Source organism: Nothobranchius furzeri, chromosome 7 (assembly GCF_043380555.1).
Source record: "Nothobranchius furzeri strain GRZ-AD chromosome 7, NfurGRZ-RIMD1, whole genome shotgun sequence".
Taxonomy (NCBI): domain Eukaryota; kingdom Metazoa; phylum Chordata; class Actinopteri; order Cyprinodontiformes; family Nothobranchiidae; genus Nothobranchius; species Nothobranchius furzeri.
This window is the reverse complement of record NC_091747.1, coordinates 31,423,214-31,446,757: the sequence shown is the minus strand read 5'-3', so window position 1 is coordinate 31,446,757 and position 23,544 is coordinate 31,423,214.

Genomic DNA, 23,544 nt, shown 5'->3' with positions numbered 1-23,544 from the left:
AAAGAAGAAAGAAAAAACTAAAAAGATGATAGAAAAAGAACGAAAAGAGAAGAAATAAGACAGAAGAGAGAAAAGAAGAAAGAAACAGAAAAAGATGACAGAAAAAAGATAAAAGAAAAAGAAGAAAGAAATGATCAAAGAGGAAAGAAAAAGAAGAAAGAAGAAAGTAAAACAAAGATGAAAAAGAAGAAAGATAAAAGAAAAAAGATGAAAGATGAAAGAAAAAACAGAAGAAAGTAAAAAAGAAGAAAGAAGAAAGAAAAGGAAAAAGAAGAAAGACAAAAGAAGAAAGAAAAAAGAGAAAAGATGAAAAAAAGAAGAAAGGAGAAAGAAGAAAGATGAAAGAAAAAAGATGAAAGAAAAAAAGAAAGAAAAGAGAAGAAAGAAGACAGAAAAGAGAAAAGAAAAAAGATGATGAAAAAAAAGAAAAGAGAAGAAAGAAGACAGAAAAGAGAAAAGAAGAAAGAAAAGAAAATAGAAGGAAAAAGTTGAAAGAAAAAAGATGAAAGAAAAAAGATGAAAGAAAATAGATGAAAGAAAAAAAGAAGAAAGAAAAGATAAAAGAAGAAAGAAAAGATAAAAGAAGAAAAAAGATCAAAGAAGAAAGAAAAAAGACAGAAAAAAGATCAAAGAAGAAAGAAAAAAGAAAGAAAAAAGATCAAAGAAGAAAGAAAAAAGATCAAAGAAGAAAGAAAAAAGAAAGAAAAAAGATCAAAGAAGAAAGAAAAAAGATCAAAGAAGAAAGAAAAAAGAAAGAAAAAAGATGAAAGAAGAAAGAAAAAAGAAGAAAAAAGATCAAAGAAAAAAATCAAAGAAAAAAGATCAAAGACGAAAGAAAAAGATCAAAGACGAAAGAAAAAAGATCAAAGACGAAAGAAAAAAGATCAAAGACGAAAGAAAAAAGATCAAAGAAAAAAGATCAAAGATCAAAGAAAAAAGATCAAAGAAAAAGGATCAAAGAAAAAAGATCAAAGAAAAAAATCAAAGAAAAAAGATCAAAGACGAAAGAAAAAGATCAAAGACGAAAGAAAAAGATCAAAGACGAAAGAAAAAAGATCAAAGACGAAAGAAAAAAGATCAAAGAAAAAGATCAAAGAAAAGGATCAAAGAAAATAGATCAAAGAAAAAAGATTAAAAAAAAGATCAAAGAAAAAAGATCAAAGACGAAAGAAAAAAGATCAAAGAAGAAAGAAAAAAGATAAAAGAAAAAGATCAAAGAAAAAGATCAAAGAAAAAAGATCGAATAAAAAAGATCAAAGAAAAAAGATCAAAGACGAAAGAAAAAATATCAAAGAAAAAGATAAAAGAAAAAAGATCAAAGACGAAAGAAAAAGATCAAAGAAAAAGATCAAAGAAAAAAGATGAAAGAAAAAAGATCAAAGACGAAAGAAAAAAGATGAAAGAAAAAAGATCAAAAACAAAAGAAAAAAGATCAAATAAAAAAGATCAAAGACGAAAGAAAAAAGATCAAAGAAAAAGATCAAAGAAAAAGATCAAAGAAAAAGGATCAAAGAAAAAAGATCAAAGAAAAAAGATCAAATAAAAAAGATCAAAGACGAAAGAAAAAATATCAAAGAAAAAGATCAAAGAAAAAGATCAAAGAAAAAGGATCAAAGAAAAAAGATCAAAGAAAAAAAATCAAAGCAAAAAGATCAAAGAAAAAAGATCAAAGACGAAAGAAAAAATATCAAAGAAAAAAGATCAAAGACACAAGAGAAAAGATCAAAGAAAAAAGATCAAAGACGAAAGAAAAAATATCAAAGAAAAAGATCAAAGAAAAAGATCAAAGAAAAAGATCAAAGAAAAAGGATCAAAGAAAGATGATCAAAGAAAAAGATCAAAGAAAAAGATAAAAAGATAAAAGAAGAAAGATAAAAGATCAAAGAAAAAAGATCAAAGAAAAAAGATCAAAGACGAAAGAAAAAAGATCAATGAAGAAAGAAAAAAGATCAAAGAAAAAAGATCAAAGAAAAAGATCAAAGAAAAATATTAAAGAAAAAGATCAAAGAAAAAGATCAAAGAAAAAGGATCAAAGAAAAAGGATCAAAGAAAAAAGATCAAAGAAAAAAGATCAAAGAAAAAAGATAAAAGAAGAAAGATAAACGATCAAAGAAAAAAGATCAAAGAAGAAAGATAAAAGATCAAAGAAAAAAGATCAAAGAAAAAAGATCAAAGAAAAAAGATCAAAGAAGATCAAAGAAGACAGATCAAAGAAGAAAGATCAAAGAAAAAAGATCAAAGAAAAAAGATAAAAGAAGAAAGATAAACGATCAAAGAAAAAAGATCAAAGACGAAAGAAAAAAGATCAAAGAAAAAGATCAAATATAAAAATATTTTCTTTGATCTTTTTTCTTTGATCTTTAATCTTTCTTCTTTGATCTTTTTTCTTTGATCGTTTATCTTTCTTCTTTTATCTTTTTTCTTTGATCTTTTTTCTTTGATCCTTTTTCTTTGATCCTTTTTCTTTGATCTTTTTTCTTTGATCTATTTCTTTGATCTTTTTCTTTGATCTTTTTCTTTGATCTTTTTTCTTTCGTCTTTGATCTTTTTTCTTTCGTCTTTGATCTTTTTTCTTTGATCTTTTTTCTTTCGCCTTTGATCTTTTTTCTTTGATCTTTTTCTTTGATCTTTTATCTTTCTTCTGTGATATTTTTTCTTTGATCTTTTTCTTTGATCTATTTTCTTTCGTCTTTGATCTTTTTTCTTTGATCTTTTTTCTTTGATCTTTTTTCTTTGATCTTTCTTCTTTGATCTTTCTTCTTTGATCTTTTTTCTTTGATCTTTTATCTTTCTTCTGTGATCTTTTATCTTTGATCTTTTATCTTTCTTCTTTTATCTTTTTTCTTTGATCTTTTTCTTTGATCTTTTTTCTTTCGTCTTTGATCTTTTTTCTTTGATCTTTTTTCTTTGATCATTTTTCTTTGATCCTTTTTCTTTGATCTTTTTTCTTTGATCTTTGTCTTTTATCTTTTTCTTTGATCTTTTTCTTTGATCTTTTTTCTGTTGTCTTTGATCTTTTTCTTTCGTCTTTGATCTTTTTTCTTTGATCTTTTTTCTTTGATCTTTTTTCTTTGATCTTTTTCTTTGATCTTTTATCTTTCTTCTTTGATCTTTTTTCTTTGATCTTTTATCGTTCTTCTTTGATCTTTTTTCTTTGATCTTTTTCTTTGATCTTTTTTCTTTCGTCTTTGATATTTTTTCTTTGATCTTTTTTCTTTGATCTTTGATCTTTTTTCTTTGATCTTTTATCTTTCTTCTTTTATCTTTTTTCTTTGATCTTTTTCTTTGATCTTTTTTCTTTGATCTTTTTTCTTTGATTTTCTTTCTTTGATCCTTTTTCTTTGATCTTTTTCTTTGATCTTTTTTCTTTCGTCTTTGATCTTTTTTCTTTGATCTTTTTTCTTTTGTCTTTGATCTTTTTTCTTTGATCTTTTTTCTTTCGTCTTTGATCTTTTTTCATTGATCTTTTTTCTTTGATCTTTTTTCTTTGATCCTTTTTCTTTGATCTTTTTCTTTGATCTTTTTCTTTGATCTTTTTCTTTGATGTTTTTTCTTTCGTCTTTGATCTTTTTTCTTTCGTCTTTGATCTTTTGTCTTTGATCTCTTTTCTTTCGTCTTTGATCTGTTTTCTTTGATCTTTTTTCTTTCGTCTTTGATCTTTTTTCTTTGATCTTTTTTCTTTGATCTTTTTCTTTGATCTTTTTTCTTTCGTCTTTGATCTTTTTTCTTTGATCTTTTTCTTTGATCTTTTCTCTTTCGTCTTAGATCTTTTTTCTTTGATCTTTTTCTTTGATCTTTTTCTTTGATCTTATTTCTTTCGTGTTTGATCTTTTTTCTTTCGTCCTTGATCTTTTTTCTTTGATCTTTTTTCTTTGATCTTTTTTCTTTGATCTATTTTCTTTGATCTTTTTCTTTGATCTTTTTTTTTATCTTTTTTCTTTCGTCTTTGATCTTTTGTCTTTCGTCTTTGATCTTTTTTCTTTGATCTTTTTTCTTTGATCTTTTTCTTTGATCTTTTTTCTTTCGTCTTTGATCTTTTTTCTTTCGTCTTTGATCTTTTTTCTTTGATCGTTTATCTTTCTTCTTTTATCTTTTTTCTTTGATCTTTTTGCTTTGATCTTTCTTCTTTGATCTGTCTTCTTTGATCTTTCTTCTTTGATCTTTTTTCTTTGATCTTTTTTCTTTGATCTTTTTTCTTTGATCTTTTATCTTTCTTCTTTGATCTTTTTTCTTTGATCGTTTATCTTTCTTCTTTTATCTTTTTTCTTTGATCTTTTTTCTTTGATCTTTTTTCTTTGATCCTTTTTCTTTGATCCTTTTTCTTTGATCTTTTTTCTTTGATCTTTTTCTTTGATCTTTTTCTTTTATATTTTTCTTTGATCTTTTTCTTTGATCTTTTTTCTTTCGTCTTTGATCTTTTTTCTTTCGTCTTTGATATTTTTCTTTCGTCTTTGATCTTTTTGCTTTGATCTTTTTTCTTTGATCTTTTATCTTTCTTCTTTGATCTTTTTTCTTTGATCTTTTTTCTTTCGTCTTTGATCTTTTTTCTTTGATCTTTTTTCTTTGATCTTTCTTATTTGATCTTTCTTCTTTGATCTTTTTTCTTTGATCTCTCATCTTTCTTCTTTGATCTTTTTTCTTTGATCTTTTATCTTTCTTCTTTTATCTTTTTTCTTTGATCTTTTTCTTTGATATTTTTTCTTTCGTCTTTGATCTTTTTTCTTTGATCTTTTTTCTTTGATCCTTTTTCTTTGATCTTTTTCTTTGATCTTTTTCTTTGATCTTTTTCTTTGATCTTTTTTCTTTCGTCTTTGATCTTTTTTCTTTGATCTTTTTTCTTTCGTCTTTGATCTTTTTTCTTTGATCTTTTTCTTTGATCTTTTATCTTTCTTCTTTGATCTTTTTTCTTTGATCTTTTATCTTTCTTCATTGATCTATTTTCTTTGATCTTTTTTTCTTTGATCTTTTATCTTTCTTCTTTTATCTTTTTATCTTTTTCTTTGATCTTTTTTCTTTGATCTTCTTTCTTTGATCCTTTTGCTTTGATCTTTTTCTTTGATCTTTTTCTTTGATATTTTTCTTTGATATTTTTTCTTTCGTCTTTGATCTTTTTTCTTTGATCTTTTTTCTTTGATCTTTTTTCTTTGATCCTTTTTCTTTGATCTTTTTCTTTGATCTTTTTTCTTTGATCCTTTTTCTTTGATCTTTTTCTTTGATCTTTTTCTTTGATATTTTTTCTTTCGTCTTTGATCTTTTTTATTTGATCTTTTTTCTTTGATCTTTTTTCTTTGATCCTTTTTCTTTGATCTTTTTTCTTTCGTCTTTGATCTTTTTTCTTAGATCTTTTTCTTTGATCTTTTATCTTTCTTCTTTGATCTTTTTTCTTTGATCTTTTATCTTTCTTCATTGATCTATTTTCTTTGATCTTTTTTCTTTCATCTTTGATCATTTTTCTTTGATCTTTTTTCTTTGATCTTTTATCTTTCTTCTTTTATCTTTTTATCTTTTTCTTTGATCTTTTTTCTTTGATCTTCTTTCTTTGATCCTTTTGCTTTGATCTTTTTCTTTGATCTTTTTCTTTGATATTTTTCTTTGATATTTTTTCTTTCGTCTTTGATCTTTTTTCTTTGATCTTTTTCCTTTTGTCTTTGATCTTTTTTCTTTGATATTTTTTCTTTCGTCTTTGATCTTTTTTCTTTGATCTTTTTGCTTTGATCTTTTTTCTTTGATCTTTTTTCTTTGATCCTTTTTCTTTGATCTTTTTCTTTGATCTTTTTCTTTGATATTTTTTCTTTTGTCTTTTATCTTTCTTCTTTGATCTTTTTTCTTTGATCTTTTATCTTTCTTCATTGATCTATTTTCTTTGATCTTTTTTCTTTCATCTTTGATCTTTTTTCTTTGATCTTTTTTCTTTGATCTTTTATCTTTCTTCTTTTATCTTTTTATCTTTTTCTTTGATCTTTTTTCTTTGATCTTCTTTCTTTGATCCTTTTGCTTTGATCTTTTTCTTTGATCTTTTTCTTTGATATTTTTCTTTGATATTTTTTCTTTCGTCTTTGATCTTTTTTCTTTGATCTTTTTTCTTTTGTCTTTGATCTTTTTTCTTTGATATTTTTTCTTTCGTCTTTGATCTTTTTTCTTTGATCTTTTTGCTTTGATCTTTTTTCTTTGATCTTTTTTCTTTGATCCTTTTTCTTTGATCTTTTTCTTTGATATTTTTTCTTTCGTCTTTGATCTTTTTTATTTGATCCTTTTTCTTTGATCTTTTTCTTTGATCTTTTTCTTAGATCTTTTTCTTTGATCTTTTTTCTTTCGTCTTTGATCTTTTTTATTTGATCTTTTTTCTTTTGTTTTTGATCTTTTTTCTTTCATCTTTTTTCTTTCGTCTTTGATCTTTTTTCTTTCATCTTTTTTCTTTGATCTTTTTCTTTGATCTTTTTCTTTCGTCTTTGATCTTTTTTCTTTTTTCTTTTTCTTTGATCTTTTTTCTTTGATCTTTTTTCTTTTGTCTTTGATATTTTTTCTTTGATCTTTTTTCTTTCGTCTTTGATCTTTTTTCTTTGATCTTTTTTCTTTGATCTTTTTTCTTTGATCCTTTTTCTTTGATCTTTTTCTTTGATCTTTTTCTTTGATCTTTTTCTTTGATGTTTTTTCTTTCGTCTTTGATCTTTTTTCTTTCGTCTTTGATCTTTTATCTTTGATCTCTTTTCTTTCGTCTTTGATCTGTTTTCTTTGATCTTTTTTCTTTCGTCTTTGATCTTTTTTCTTTGATCTTTTTTCTTTGATCTTTTTCTTTGATCTTTTTTCTTTCGTCTTTGATCTTTTTTCTTTGATCTTTTTCTTTGATCTTTTCTCTTTCGTCTTAGATCTTTTTTCTTTGATCTTTTTTCTTTGATCTTTTTCTTTGATCTTTTTCTTTGATCTTATTTCTTTCGTGTTTGATCTTTTTTCTTTCGTCCTTGATCTTTTTTCTTTGATCTTTTTTCTTTGATCTTTTTTCTTTGATCTATTTTCTTTGATCTTTTTCTTTGATCTTTTTTTTTATCTTTTTTCTTTCGTCTTTGATCTTTTGTCTTTCGTCTTTGATCTTTTTTCTTTGATCTTTTTTCTTTGATCTTTTTCTTTGATCTTTTTTCTTTCGTCTTTGATCTTTTTTCTTTCGTCTTTGATCTTTTTTCTTTGATCGTTTATCTTTCTTCTTTTATCTTTTTTCTTTGATCTTTTTGCTTTGATCTTTCTTCTTTGATCTGTCTTCTTTGATCTTTCTTCTTTGATCTTTTTTCTTTGATCTTTTTTCTTTGATCTTTTTTCTTTGATCTTTTTCTTTGATCTTTTTCTTTTATATTTTTCTTTGATCTTTTTCTTTGATCTTTTTTCTTTCGTCTTTGATCTTTTTCTTTCGTCTTTGATCTTTTTGCTTTGATCTTTTTTCTTTCGTCTTTGATCTTTTTTCTTTGATCTTTTTTCTTTGATCTTTTATCTTTCTTCTTTGATCTTTTTTCTTTCGTCTTTGATCTTTTTTCTTTGATCTTTTTTCTTTGATCTTTCTTCTTTGATCTTTCTTCTTTGATCTTTCTTCTTTGATCTTTTTTCTTTGATCTCTCATCTTTCTTCTTTGATCTTTTTTCTTTGATCTTTTATCTTTCTTCTTTTATCTTTTTTCTTTGATCTTTTTCTTTGATATTTTTTCTTTCGTCTTTGATCTTTTTTCTTTGATCTTTTTTCTTTGATCCTTTTTCTTTGATCTTTTTCTTTGATCTTTTTCTTTGATCTTTTTCTTTGATCTTTTTTCTTTCGTCTTTGATCTTTTTTCTTTCGTCTTTGATCTTTTTTCTTTGATCTTTTTTCTTTCGTCTTTGATCTTTTTTCTTTGATCTTTTTCTTTGATCTTTTATCTTTCTTCTTTGATCTTTTTTCTTTGATTTTTTATCTTTCTTCATTGATCTATTTTCTTTGATCTTTTTTCTTTGATCTTTTATCTTTCTTCTTTTATCTTTTTATCTTTTTCTTTGATCTTTTTTCTTTGATCTTCTTTCTTTGATCCTTTTGCTTTAATCTTTTTCTTTGATCTTTTTCTTTGATATTTTTCTTTGATATTTTTTCTTTCGTCTTTGATCTTTTTTCTTTGATCTTTTTTCTTTTGTCTTTGATCTTTTTTCTTTGATATTTTTTCTTTCGTCTTTGATCTTTTTTCTTTGATCTTTTTGCTTTGATCTTTTTTCTTTGATCTTTTTTCTTTGATCCTTTTTCTTTGATCTTTTTCTTTGATCTTTTTCTTTGATATTTTTTCTTTCGTCTTTGATCTTTTTTATTTGATCTTTTTTCTTTGATCTTTTTTCTTTGATCCTTTTTCTTTGATCTTTTTTCTTTCGTCTTTGATCTTTTTTCTTTGATCTTTTTCTTTTATCTTTTATCTTTCTTCTTTGATCTTTTTTCTTTGATCTTTTATCTTTCTTCATTGATCTATTTTCTTTGATCTTTTTTCTTTCATCTTTGATCTTTTTTCTTTGATCTTTTTTCTTTGATCTTTTATCTTTCTTCTTTTATCTTTTTATCTTTTTCTTTGATCTTTTTTCTTTGATCTTCTTTCTTTGATCCTTTTGCTTTGATCTTTTTCTTTGATCTTTTTCTTTGATATTTTTCTTTGATATTTTTTCTTTCGTCTTTGATCTTTTTTCTTTGATCTTTTTTCTTTTGTCTTTGATCTTTTTTCTTTGATATTTTTTCTTTCGTCTTTGATCTTTTTTCTTTGATCTTTTTGCTTTGATCTTTTTTCTTTGATCTTTTTTCTTTGATCCTTTTTCTTTGATCTTTTTCTTTGATCTTTTTCTTTGATATTTTTTCTTTCGTCTTTGATCTTTTTTATTTGATCTTTTTTCTTTGATCCTTTTTCTTTGATCTTTTTCTTTGATCTTTTTCTTAGATCTTTTTCTTTGATCTTTTTTCTTTCGTCTTTGATCTTTTTTATTTGATCTTTTTTCTTTTGTTTTTGATCTTTTTTCTTTCATCTTTTTTCTTTCGTCTTTGATCTTTTTTCTTTCATCTTTTTTCTTTGATCTTTTTCTTTGATCTTTTTCTTTCGTCTTTGATCTTTTTTCTTTTTTCTTTTTCTTTGATCTTTTTTCTTTCGTCTTTGATCTTTTTTCTTTGATCTTTTTTCTTCGATCTTTTTTCTTTGATCTTTTTCTTTGATCTTTTTCTTTTATCTTTTTTCTTTCTTCTTTGATCTTTTTTCTTTCGTCTTTGATCTTTTTTCTTTGATCTTTTTTCTTTGATCTTTTTTTAATCTTTTTTCTTTGATCTTTTTCTTTGATCTTTTTCTTTGATCTTTTTTCTTTCGTCTTTGATCTTTTTTCTTTCGTCTTTGATCATTTTCTTTCGTCTTTGATCTTTTTTCTTTGATTTTTTTCTTTGATCTTTTTTCTTTGATCCTTTTTCTTTGATCTTTTTTCTTTGATCTTTGATCTTTTTTCTTTGATCTTTTTTCTTTCTTCTTTGATCTTTTTTCTTTCTTTTTCTTTCTTCTCTGATCTTTTTTCTTTCTTTTTTCTTTCTTCTTTGATCTTTTTTCTTTCTTCTTTGATCTTTTTTCTTTCTTTTTTCTTTCTTCTTTGATCTTTTTTCTTTCTTTTTTCTTTCTTCTTTGATCTTTTTTCTGTCTTTTTTCTTTCTTCTTTGATCTTTTTTCTTCTTTTATCTTTTCTTTCTTCTTTTATCTTTTCTTTCTTCTTTTTTTCTTTCATCTATTTTCTTTCATCTTTTTTCTTTCAACTTTTTCCTTCTATTTTCTTTTCTTTCTTCTTTTCTCTTTTCTGTCTTCTTTCTTCTCTTTTCTTTTTTTTCATCATCTTTTTTCTTTTCTCTTTTCTGTCTTCTTTCTTCTCTTTTCTTTCTTTTTTTCTTTCATCTTTTTTCTTTCATCTTTCTTCTTTCTCCTTTCTTCTTTTTTCATCTTTTCTCTTTTTTCTTTCTTCTTTTGTCTTTCTTCTTTTTCCTTTTCTTTCTTCTTTCTTCTTTTTTCCTTTCTTCTGTTTTTTCTTTCATCTTTCATCTTTTTTCTTTCATCTTTCTTCTTTTTCATCTTTGTTTTACTTTCTTCTTTCTTCTTTTTCTTTCCTCTTTGATCATTTCTTTCTTCTTTTTCTTTTATCTTTTTTCTGTCATCTTTTTCTGTTTCTTTCTTCTTTTCTCTCTTCTGTCTTATTTCTTCTCTTTTCGTTCTTTTTCTATCATCTTTTTAGTTTTTTCTTTCTTCTTTTCTCTTTTTTCTTTCTTCTTTTGTCTTTCTTCTTTTTCCTTTTCTTTCTTCTTTCTTCTTTTTTCCTTTCTTCTGTTTTTTCTTTCATCTTTCATCTTTCTTCTTTTTCATCTTTGTTTTACTTTCTTCTTTCTTCTTTTTCTTTCCTCTTTGATCATTTCTTTCTTCTTTTTCTTTTATCCTTTTTCTTTGATCTTTTTTCTTTGATCATTTTCTTTGATCTTTTTTCTTTGATCTTTTTCTTTGATCTTTTTCTTTGATATTTTTCTTTGATCGTTTTTCTTCCGTCTTTGATCTTTTTTCTTTCGTCTTTGATCTTTTTTCTTTGAACTTTTTTCTTTCGTCTTTGATCTTTTTTCTTTGATCTTTTTCTTTGATCTTTTATCTTTCTTCTTTGATCTTTATTCTTTGATCTTTTATCTTTCTTCTTTGATCTTTTTTCTTTTATCTTTTTCTTTCATCTTTTTTCTTTCTTCTTTGATCTTTGTTCTTTCATCTTTCTCCTTCTTTTTCTTTCTTCTATCTTCTTTTTTCTTTCATCTTTTTTCTTTCTTCTTTGATCTTTTTTCATTCATCTTTTTTCTTTCATTTTTTCTTTCATCTTTTTTCTTTGATCTTTTTCTTTCTTCTTTGATCTTTTTTCTTTCTTATTATTTCTTTCGTCTTTCTTCTTTCTCCTTCTTTTTTCTTTGTTCTTTTTTCTTTTTTCTTTCATCTTTTATCTTTTTTCATTCATCTTTTTTCATTCATCTTTTTTCTTTTTTCTTTGATCCTTTTTCTTTCATATTTTTATCATTCATCTTTCATCTGTGTAGCATTATGAAAATGCTATTTTCTGCCCATAACAGCTGCCCTTTTAACACAGTGACAGTGTGCATGAATTTACAAGGTTGTGCGCTTGCTTTGGTGTTTACATTCCAGGAAAGAAACAGAAGAAGGACGAAGAACGCTTTTCATTAATTAATCAAATAACTTTATTTTATTAAAGCTAATCAAAACAAATGTTAACCAATAATAATCAGGTGACTGATCGGTGAAATAAATGTAATGATTATGTGTTTATTGAATAACAGGACTAACTCAGCTAGACATCCGGATTCACACATGGTAAACATCATGACACATTGTTCTCATCCAATCAGAACTTCCTTTCTGTTGCAGGGCAGAATCTGGAGTGTTTAGTTAATCTGTCCACTCCGATTTGCTAAGAATTATAAACAACTAAGTTAATTAAACAGAGCAATGCCATTTTAACTTCAGTTCCATCTGAGTTCCACCCAGTTCCAGCTGAGTTTCAACGTAGCTCCAACCAGCTCTCAAAACCATCATCGCTAAGTGAATTGCAGACTGGCCAGCTGTATTTCTACTTTAAGCTGAGAACTGTCAAGCTGGAATATTCTATCGTTTTATCAACAAGATGATGGTTCCTTCAGAATAAAAGCTGAAAACTCTACGTGACGCTGAAACCTGCCGTCGTACCGGGAGTCAATCTGTAGACTGTTTTGTCGTGCTGCCGACCGCTGTTTCGCCAGCTCCAGCACAAGGAGGGTCCCAGGACCTGGCATCCGGATCTAACTCGGGAGTCTCCACACGGGTACCTAGCCGGCAAGATAGCGTCTCATGTCTTCCTCCTGAAGTCCTCGTGGTGTGTAGTCAAAACATCTTACACCCAGATCCGCGTGCCTCAGCTGGGGATTCTGAACTGACTCACACACACACACACCCACACTTCAGCATTCAAATCCATATGCATCCATCATACAGAGTTAGTCCTGGATTGTTTGAATAATAATTATAAAATTTAAACATTCTTAAACGATCCAATCTCTCTCTTTTCTTGTCTCTAAGTCAATACAAAGTGTTGGAATAAAACTCCCTGAAGTAAAAACAACTTCTTCTGATTATGAGGGCCCAGTCCATAGATTATTCTCTTTCTTTATTCAAGAAAAAAGAAGAAAGAAAAAAGAAGAAAGAAAAAGTTGTAAGAAAAAAGATGAAAGATGAAAGAAAAAATATGAAAAAGAAGAAAAGACAAAAGAAGAAAGAAAAAAGAAGAAAAAAGAAAAAAGTTGAAAGAAAAAAGATGAAAGAAGAAAGAAAAGGAAAAGAAGAAAGACAAAAGAAGAAAGAAAAAAGAAAAAAGATGAAAGAAAAGAGAAGAAAGAAGACAGAAAAGAGAAAAGAAGGAAGAAAAAACAAAAAAGATGATAGAAAAAAGAAAGAAAAGAGAAGAAATAAGACAGAAAAGAGAAAAGAAGAAAGAAAAAAGATGACAGAAAAAGATAAAAGAAAAAAGAAAAAGAAGAAAGAATTGATAAGAGGAAAGAAAAAGAAGAAAGTAAAACAAAGATGAAAATGAAGAAAGATGAAAGAAAAAAGAAGACAGGAAAAAAGAAGAAAGAAGAAAGAAAAGGAAAAAGAAGAAAGACAAAAGAAGAAAGAAAAAAGAGAAAAGAAGAAAGAAAAAAGAAAGAAAAAGATCAAAGAAGAAAGAAAAAAGTTCAAAGAAGAAAGAAAAAAGAAAGAAAAAAGATCAAAGAAGAAAGAAAAAAGAAAGAAAAAAGATCAAAGAATGAAGAAAAAAGAAAGAAAAAAGATCAAAGAAGAAAGAAAAAGAAAGAAAAAAGATCAAAGAAGAAAGAAAAAAGATCAAAGAAAAAAGATCAAAGATCAAAGAAAAAAGATCAAAGAAAAAGGATCAAAGAAAAAAGATCAAAGAAAAAAGATCAAAGACGAAAGAAAAAAGATCAAAGACGAAAGAAAAAAGATCAAAGACGAAAGAAAAAAGATCAAAGAAAAAGATCAAAGAAAAAAGATCAAAGACGAAAGAAAAAAGATCAAAGAAAAAAGATCAAAGACGAGAGAAAAAAGATCAAAGAAAAAGATCAAAGACGAAAGAAAAAAGATCAAAGAAAAAAGATCAAAGACGAAAGAAAAAAGATCAAAGAAAAAAGATCAAAGACGAAAGAAAAAAGATCGTAAAAAAGATCAAAGAAAAAGATCAAAGAAAACGATCAAAGAAAATAGATCAAAGATAAAGGATCAAAGAAAAAAGATCAAAGAAAAAAGATCAAAGAAAAAAGATCAAAGAAAAAGATCAAAGAAACAAGATCAAAGAAAAAAGATCAAAGAAAAAGATCAAAGAAAAAAGATAAAAGAAGAAAGATAAAAGATCAAAGAAAAAAGATCAAAGATCAAAGAAAAAAGATCAAAGAAAAAAGATCAAAGAAGAAAGATAAAAGATCAAAGAAAAAAGATCAAAGAAGAAAGATCAAAGATCAAAGAAAATGATCAAAGAAAAAAGATCAAAGAAAAAAGATCAAAGAAAAAGGATCAAAGAAAAAAGATCAAAGAAAAAAGATCAAAGAAAAAGATCAAAGAAAAAAGATCAAAGAAAAAAGATCAAAGAACAAGATCAAAGAAAAAAGATAAAAGAAGACTGATAAAAGATCAAAGAAAAAAGATCAAAGATCAAAGAAAAAAGATCAAAGAAAAAAGATCAAAGAAAAAAGATCAAAGACGAAAGAAAAAAGATCAAAGAAAAAGATCAAAGAAAAAAGATCAAAGAAGAAAGATAAAAGATCAAAGAAAAAAGATCAAAGAAGAAAGATAAAAGATCAAAGAAAATGATCAAAGAAAAAAGATCAAAGACGAAAGAAAAAAGATCAAAGACGAAAGAAAAAAGATCAAAGAAAAAAGATCAAAGACGAAAGAAAAAAGATCAAAGACGAAAGAAAAAAGATCAAAGAAAAAGATCAAAGAAAAAGATCAAAGAAAAAAGATCAAAGAAAAAGGATCAAAGAAAAAAGTTCAAAGAAAAAAGATCAAAGACGAAAGAAAAAAGATCAAAGAAAAAGATCAAAGAAAAAAGATCAAAGAAAAAAGATCAAAGAACAAGATCAAAGAAAAAAGATAAAAGAAGACTGATAAAAGATCAAAGAAAAAAGATCAAAGATCAAAGAAAAAAGATCAAAGAAAAAAGATCAAAGAAAAAAGATCAAAGACGAAAGAAAAAAGATCAAAGAAAAAGATCAAAGAAAAAAGATCAAAGAAGAAAGATAAAAGATCAAAGAAAAAAGATCAAAGAGAGAAAGATAAAAGATCAAAGAAAATGATCAAAGAAAAAAGATCAAAGACGAAAGAAAAAAGATCAAAGACGAAAGAAAAAAGATCAAAGAAAAAAGATCAAAGACGAAAGAAAAAAGATCAAAGACGAAAGAAAAAAGATCAAAGAAAAAGATCAAAGAAAAAGATCAAAGAAAAAAGATCAAAGAAAAAGGATCAAAGAAAAAAGTTCAAAGAAAAAAGATCAAAGACGAAAGAAAAAAGATCAAAGAAAAAGATCAAAGAAAAAAGATAATAGAAGAAAGATAAAAGATCAAAGAAAAAAGATCACAGAAGAAAGATAAAAGATCAAAGAAAAAGATCAAAGAAGAAAGATCAAAGAAAAAAGATCAAAGAAAAAAGATCAAAGACGAAAGAAAAAAGATCAAAGAAAAAGATAAAAGAAAAAAGATAAAAGAAGAAAGACAAACGATCAAAGAAAAAAGATCAAAGAAGAAAGATAAAAGATCAAAGAAAAAAGATCAAAGAAAAAAATCAAAGAAGAAAGATCAAAGAAGAAAGATCAAAGAAGAAAGATCAAAGAAAAAAGATCAAAGAAAAAAGATCAAAGAAAAAAGATCAAAGAAGAAAGATCAAAGAAGAAAGATGAAAGAAGAAAGATCAAAGAAAAAGATCAAAGAAAAAAGATGAAAGAAGAAAGATCAAAGAAAAAGATCAAAGAAAAAAGATCAAAGAAGAAAGATCAAAGAAGAAAGATAAAAGATCAAAGAAGAAAAATAAGAAATAAAAAAGATAAAAGATGAAAGAAAAAGATCAAAGAAAAAAGATCAAAATAGAAATAAATAAATAAAGACAAAAGATGAAAGAAAAAAGATGAAAGAAGGAAGAAAAATATATTTTCTGTCTTCTTTGATCTTTTTACTTTCTTCTTTGATCATTTTTCTTTGATCTTTTTTCTTTCATCTTTTATCTTTCTTCTTTGATCTTTTTTCTTTGATCTTTTTTCTTTCATCTTTGATCTTTTTTCTTTATTTTTTTCTTTCTTCTTTGATCTTTTTACTTTTGTCTTTCTTTTTTCTTCCTTTTTGATCTTTTTTCTTTCTTCTTTTTTCTTTTCATTCTTCTTTTTTCTTTCATCTCATTTCTTTCTTCTTTTTCTTCTTTTTTCTTTTTCTTTCTTCTTTTATGTTTTCTTTCTTTTTTCATTCATCTTATTTCTTTCAACTTTTTTCTTTCTTCTATTTTCTTTTCTTTCTTCTTTTTTCTTCCTTCTTTTTTCTTTCTTCTTTTTTCTTTCATCTTTTTTCTTTCATCTTTTCTCTTTCTTCTTTGATCTTTTTCTTTGATCTTTTTACTTTTGTCTTTCTTTTTTCTTCCTTCTTTGATCTTTGTTCTTTTTTCTTTTCATTCTTTTTTCTTTCATCTTTTTTCTTTTTTCTTTTTCCTTCTTTCATTCATCTTTTTCCTTCATCTTTTTTCTTTTATCTTTTTTCTTTCATGTTTTTTCTTTCTTCTTTGATCTTTGTTCTTTCATCTTTCTCCTTCTTTTTTCTTTCTTCTATCTTCATTTTTCTTTCATCTTTTTTATTTCTTCTTTGATCTTTTTTCATTCATCTTTTTTCTTTCATTTTTTCTTTCATCTTTTTTCTTTGATCTTTTTCTTTCTTCTTTGATCTTTTTTCTTTCTTATTATTTCTTTCATCTTTCTTCTTTCTCCTTCTTTTTTCTTTGTTCTTTTTTCTTTTTTCTTTCATCTTTTATCTTTTTTCATTCATCTTTTTTCATTCATCTTTTTTCTTTCTTCTTTGATCCTTTTTCTTTCATATTTTTATCATTCATCTTTCATCTGTGTAGCATTATGAAAATGCTATTTTCTGCCCATAACAGCTGCCCTTTTAACACAGTGACAGTGTGCATGAATTTACAAGGTTGTGCACTTGCTTTGGTGTTTACATTCCAGGAAAGAAACAGAAGAAGGACGAAGAACGCTTTTCATTAATTAATCAAAGAACTTTATTTTATTAAAGCTAATCAAAACAAATGTTAACCAATAATAATCAGGTGACTGATCGGTGAAATCAATGTAATGATTATGTGTTTATTGAATAACAGGACTAACTCAGCTAGACATCCGGATTCACACATGGTAAACATCATGACACATTGTTCTCATCCAATCAGAACTTCCTTTCTGTTGCAGGGCAGAATCTGGAGAGTTTAGTTAATCTGTCCACTCCGATTTGCTAAGAAATATAAACAACTAAGTTAATTAAACAGAGCAATGCCATTTTAACTTCAGCTCCATCTGAGTTCCACCCAGTTCCAGCTGAGTTTCAACGTAGCTCCAACCAGCTCTCAAAACCATCATCGCTAAGTGAATTGCAGACTGGCCAGCTGTATTTCTACTTTAAGCTGAGAACTGTCAAGCTGGAATATTCTATCGTTTTATCAACAAGACGATGGTTCCTTCAGAATAAAAGCTGAAAACTCTACGTGACGCTGAAACCTGCCGTCGTACCGGGAGTCAATCTGTAGACTGGTTTGTCGTGCTGCCGACCGCTGTTTCGCCAGCTCCAGCACAAGGAGGGTCCAAGGACCTGGCATCCGGATCTAACTCGGGATTCTCCACACGGGTACCTAGCCGGCAAGATAGCGTCTCAATTCTTCCTCCTGAAGTCCTCGTGGTGTGTAGTCAAAACATCTTACACCCAGATCCGCGTGCCTCAGCTGGGGATTCTGAACTGACTCGCACACACACACACCCACACTTCAGTATTCAAATCCATATGCATCCATCATAGAGAGTTAGTCCTGGATTGTTTGAATAATAATTATAAAATTTAAACATTCTTAAACGATCCAATCTCTCTTTTCTTGTCTCTAAGTCAATACAAAGTGTTGGAATAAAACTCCCTGAAGTAAAAACAACTTCTTCTGATTATGAGGGCCCAGTCCATAGATTATTCTCTTTCTTTAATCAAGAAAAAAGAAGAAAGAAAAAAGAAGAAAGAAAAAGTTGTAAGAAAAAAGATGAAAGATGAAAGAAAAAATATGAAAAACAAGAAAGATGAAAGAAAAAAGAAGAAAAGAAAAAAGAAGAAAGAAAAAAGAAGAAAAAAGAAAAAAGTTGAAAGAAAAAAGATGAAAGAAGAAAGAAAAGGAAAAGAAGAAAGACAAAAGAAGAAAGAAAAAAGATGAAAGAAAAAATAGAAAGAAAAGAGAAGAAAGAAGACAGAAAAGAGAAAAGAAGGAAGAAAAAACAAAAAAGATGATAGAAAAAAGAAAGAAAAGAGAAGAAATAAGACAGAAAAGAGAAAAGAAGAAAGAAAAAAGATGACAAAAAAAGATAAAAGAAAAAAGAAAAAGAAGAAAGAATTGATAAGAGGAAAGAAAAAGAAGAAAGTAAAACAAAGATGAAAAAGAAGATGAAAGAAAAAAGAAGACAGGAAAAAAGAAGAAAGAAGAAAGAAAAGGAAAAAGAAGAAAGACAAAAGAAGAAAGAAAAAAGAGAAAAGAAGAAAGAAAAAAGAAAGAAAAAGATCAAAGAAGAAAGAAAAAAGAAATAAAAAAGATCAAAGAAGAAAGAAAAAAGAAAGAAAAAAGATCAAAGAATGAAGAAAAAGAAAGAAAAAAGATCAAAGAATGAAGAAAAAAGAAAGAAAAAAGATCAAAGAAGAAAGAAAATGAAAGAAAAAAGATCAAAGAAGAAAGAAAAAGAAAGAAAAAAGATCAAAGAAAAAAGATCAAAGATCAAAGAAAAAAGATCAAAGAAAAAGGATCAAAGAAAAAAGATCAAAGAAAAAAGATCAAAGACGAAAGAAAAATGATCAAAGATAAAGATCAAAGAAAAAAGATCAAAGAAAAAAGATCAAAGACGAAAGAAAAAGATCAAAGACGAAAGAAAAAACATCAAAGACGAAAGAACAAAGATCAAAGAAAAAGATCAAAGAAAAAGATCAAAGAAAAAAGATCAAAGATGAAAGAAAAAAGATCAAAGAAAAAGATCAAAGAAAAAAGATAAAAGAAAAAAGATCAAAGAAGAAAGATAAAAGATCAAAGAAAAAGATCAAAGAAAAAAGATCAAAGACGAAAGAAAAAAGATCAAAGAAAAAAGATCAAAGACGAAAGAAAAAAGATCAAAGACGAAAGAAAAAAGATCAAAGACGAAAGAAAAAAGATCAAAGAAAAAAGATCAAAGATGAAAGAAAAAAGATCAAAGAAAAAAGATAAAAGAAGAAAGATAAACGATCAAAGAAGAAAGAAAAAAGATCAAAGAAAAAAGATCAAAGAAGAAAGATCAAAGAAGAAAGATGAAAGAAGAAAGATCAAAGAAGAAAGATGAAAGAAGAAAGATCAAAGAAAAAGATCAAAGAAAAAAGATCAAAGAAGAAAGATAAAAGAAAAAGATCAAAGAAAAAAGATCAAAGAAGAAAGATCAAAGAAGAAAGATAAAAGATGAAAGAAAAAAGATCAAAGAAGAAAAATAAGAAAGAAAAAAGATAAAAGATGAAAGAAAAAGATCAAAGAAAAAAGATCAAAAAAGAAATAAATAAAAAAAGACAAAAGATGAAAGAAAAAAGATCAAAAATGAAATAAATTAATAAAGACAAAAGATGAAAGAAAAAAGATGAAAGAAGGAAGAAAAATATATTTTCTGTCTTCTTTGATCTTTTTACTTTCTTCTTTGATCATTTTTCTTTGATCTTTTTTCTTTCATCTTTTATATTTCTTCTTTGATCTTTTTTCTTTGATCTTTTTTCTTTCATCTTTGATCTTTTTTCTTTATTTTTTCTTTCTTCTTTGATCTTTTTACTTTTGTCTTTCTTTTTTCTTCCTTTTTGATCTTTTTTCTTTCTTCTTTTTTCTTTTCATTCTTATTTTTTCTTTCATCTTATTTCTTTCATCTTTCTTCTTTTTCTTCTTTTTTCTTTTTCTTTCTTCTTTTATGTTTTCTTTCTTTTTTCATTCATCTTATTTCTTTCAACTTTTTTCTTTCTTCTATTTTCTTTTCTTTCTTCTTTTTTCTTCCTTCTTTTTTCTTTTTTCTTTCATCTTTTTTCTTTCATCTTTTCTCTTTCTTCTTTGATCTTTTTCTTTGATCTTTTTACTTTTGTCTTTCTTTTTTCTTCCTTCTTTGATCTTTGTTCTTTTTTCTTTTCATTCTTTTTTCTTTCATCTTTTTTCTTTTTTCTTTCTCCTTCTTTCATTCATCTTTTTCCTTCATCTTTTTTCTTTCATCTTTTTTCTTTCTTCTTTGATCTTTTTTCATTCATCTTTTTTCTTTCATCTGTTTTCTTTCTTCTTTGATCCTTTTTCTTTCATTTTTTCTTTCATCTTTTTTCTTTGATCTTTTTCTTTCTTCTTTGATCTTTTTTCTTTCTTATTATTTCTTTCGTCTTTCTTCTTTCTCCTTCTTTTTTCTTTCTTCTTTTTTCTTTTTTCTTTCATCTTTTATCTTTTTTCATTCATCTTTTTTCATTCATCTTTTTTCTTTCTTCTTTGATCCTTTTTCTTTCATATTTTTATCATTCATCTTTCATCTGTGTAGCATTATGAAAATGCTATTTTCTGCTCAAAACAGCTGCCCTTTTAACACAGTGACAGTGTGCATGAATTTACAAGGTTGTGCGCTTGCTTTGGTGTTTACATTCCAGGAAAGAAACAGAAGAAGGACAAAGAACGCTTTTCATTAATTAATCAAAGAACTTTATTTTATTAAAGCTAATCAAAACAAATGTTAACCAATAATAATCAGGTGACTGATCGGTGAAATCAATGTAATGATTATGTGTTTATTGAATAACAGGACTAACTCAGCTAGACATCCGGATTCACACATGGTAAACATCATGACACATTGTTCTCATCCAATCAGAACTTCCTTTCTGTTGCAGGGCAGAATCTGGAGAGTTTAGTTAATCTGTCCACTCCGATTTGCTAAGAAATATAAACAACTAAGTTAATTAAACAGAGCAATGCCATTTTAACTTCAGTTCCATCTGAGTTCCACCCAGTTCCAGCTGAGTTTCAACGTAGCTCCAACCAGCTCTCAAAACCATCATCGCTAAGTGAATTGCAGACTGGCCAGCTGTATTTCTACTTTAAGCTGAGAACTGTCAAGCTGGAATATTCTATCGTTTTATCAACAAGATGATGGTTCCTCCAGAATAAAAGCTGAAAACTCTCTGTGACGATGAAACCTGCCGTCGTACCGGGAGTCAATCTGTAGACTGGTTTGTCGTGCTGCCGACCGCTGTTTCGCCAGCTCCAGCACAAGGAGGGTCCAAGGACCTGGCATCCAGATCTAACTCGGGAGTCTCCACACGGGTACCTAGCCGGCAAGATAGCGTCTCATGTCTTCCTCCTGAAGTCCTCGTGGTGTGTAGTCAAAACATCTTACACCCAAATCCGCATGCCTCAGCTGGGGATTCTGAACTGACTCACACACACACACACCCACACTTCAGCATTCAAATCCATATGCATCCATCATAGAGAGTTAGTCCTGGATTGTTTGAATAATAATTATAAAATTTAAACATTCTTAAATGATCCAATCTCTCTCTTTTCTTGTCTCTAAGTCAATACAAAGTGTTGGAATAAAACTCCCTGAAGTAAAAACAACTTCTTCTGATTATGAGGGCCCAGTCCATAGATTATTCTCTTTCTTTAATCAAGAAAAAAGAAGAAAGAAAAAAGAAAAAAGAAAAAGTTGTAAGAAAAAAGATGAAAGATGAAAGAAAAAATATGAAAAAGAAGAAAGATGAAAGAAAAAATAAGAAAAGAAAAAAGAAGAAAGAAAAAAGAAGAAAAAATAAAAAAGTTGAAAGAAAAAAGATGAAAGAAGAAAGAAAAGGAAAAGAAGAAAGACAAAAGAAGAAAGAAAAAAGATGAAAGAAAAAATAGAAAGAAAAGAGAAGAAAGAAGACAGAAAAGAGAAAAGAAGGAAGAAAAAACAAAAAAGATGATAGAAAAAAGAAAGAAAAGAGAAGAAATAAGACAGAAAAGAGAAAAGAAGAAAGAAAAAAGATGACAGAAAAAGATAAAAGAAAAAAGAAAAAGAAGAAAGAATTGATAAGAGGAAAGAAAAAGAAGAAAGTAAAACAAAGATGAAAAAGAAGATGAAAGAAAAAAGAAGACAGGAAAAAAGAAGAAAGAAGAAAGAAAAGGAAAAAGAAGAAAGACAAAAGAAGAAAGAAAAAAGAGAAAAGAAGAAAGAAAAAAGAAAGAAAAAGATCAAAGAAGAAAGAAAAAAGAAATAAAAAAGATCAAAGAAGAAAGAAAAAAGAAAGAAAAAAGATCAAAGAATGAAGAAAAAGAAAGAAAAAAGATCAAAGAATGAAGAAAAAAGAAAGAAAAAAGATCAAAGAAGAAAGAAAATGAAAGAAAAAAGATCAAAGAAGAAAGAAAAAGAAAGAAAAAAGATCAAAGAAAAAAGATCAAAGATCAAAGAAAAAAGATCAAAGAAAAAGGATCAAAGAAAAAAGATCAAAGAAAAAAGATCAAAGACGAAAGAAAAATGATCAAAGATAAAGATCAAAGAAAAAAGATCAAAGAAAAAAGATCAAAGACGAAAGAAAAAGATCAAAGACGAAAGAAAAAAGATCAAAGACGAAAGAACAAAGATCAAAGAAAAAGATCAAAGAAAAAGATCAAAGAAAAAAGATCAAAGATGAAAGAAAAAAGATCAAAGAAAAAGATCAAAGAAAAAAGATAAAAGAAAAAAGATCAAAGAAGAAAGATTAAAGATCAAAGAAAAAGATCAAAGAAAAAAGATCAAAGACGAAAGAAAAAAGATCAAAGAAAAAATATCAAAGACGAAAGAAAAAAGATCAAAGACGAAAGAAAAAAGATCAAAGACGAAAGAAAAAAGATCAAAGAAAAAAGATCAAAGAAAAAAGATCAAAGACGAAAGAAAAAAGATCAAAGAAAAAAGATAAAAGAAGAAAGATAAACGATCAAAGAAGAAAGAAAAAAGATCAAAGAAAAAAGATCAAAGAAGAAAGATCAAAGAAGAAAGATCAAAGAAGAAAGATCAAAGAAGAAAGATGAAAGAAGAAAGATCAAAGAAAAAGATCAAAGAAAAAAGATCAAAGAAGAAAGATCAAAGAAAAAGATCAAAGAAAAAAGATCAAAGAAGAAAGATCAAAGAAGAAAGATAAAAGATGAAAGAAAAAAGATCAAAGAAGAAAAATAAGAAAGAAAAAATATAAAAGATGAAAGAAAAAGATCAAAGAAAAAAGATCAAAAAAGAAATAAATAAAAAAAGACAAAAGATGAAAGAAAAAAGATCAAAAATGAAATAAATTTATAAAGACAAAAGATGAAAGAAAAAAGATGAAAGAAGGAAGAAAAATATATTTTCTGTCTTCTTTGATCTTTTTACTTTCTTCTTTGATCATTTTTCTTTGATCTTTTTTCTTTCATCTTTTATATTTCTTCTTTGATCTTTTTTCTTTGATCTTTTTTCTTTCATCTTTGATCTTTTTTCGTTATTTTTTCTTTCTTCTTTGATCTTTTTACTTTTGTCTTTCTTTTTTCTTCCTTTTTGATCTTTTTTCTTTCTTCTTTTTTCTTTTCATTCTTATTTTTTCTTTCATCTTATTTCTTTCATCTTTCTTCTTTTTCTTCTTTTTTCTTTTTCTTTCTTCTTTTATGTTTTCTTTCTTTTTTCATTCATCTTATTTCTTTCAACTTTTTTCTTTCTTCTATTTTCTTTTCTTTCTTCTTTTTTCTTCCTTCTTTTTTCTTTTTTCTTTCATCTTTTTTCTTTCATCTTTTCTCTTTCTTCTTTGATCTTTTTCTTTGATCTTTTTACTTTTGTCTTTCTTTTTTCTTCCTTCTTTGATCTTTGTTCTTTTTTCTTTTCATTCTTTTTTCTTTCATCTTTTTTCTTTTTTCTTTCTCCTTCTTTCATTCATCTTTTTCCTTCATCTTTTTTCTTTCATCTTTTTTCTTTCTTCTTTGATCTTTTTTCATTCATCTTTTTTCTTTCATCTGTTTTCTTTCTTCTTTGATCCTTTTTCTTTCATTTTTTCTTTCATCCTTTTCTTTGATCTTTTTCTTTCTTCTTTGATCTTTTTTCTTTCTTATTATTTCTTTCGTCTTTCTTCTTTCTCCTTCTTTTTTCTTTCTTCTTTTTTCTTTTTTCTTTCATCTTTTATCTTTTTTCATTCATCTTTTTTCTTTCATCCTTTTTCTTTCTTCTTTGATCCTTTTTC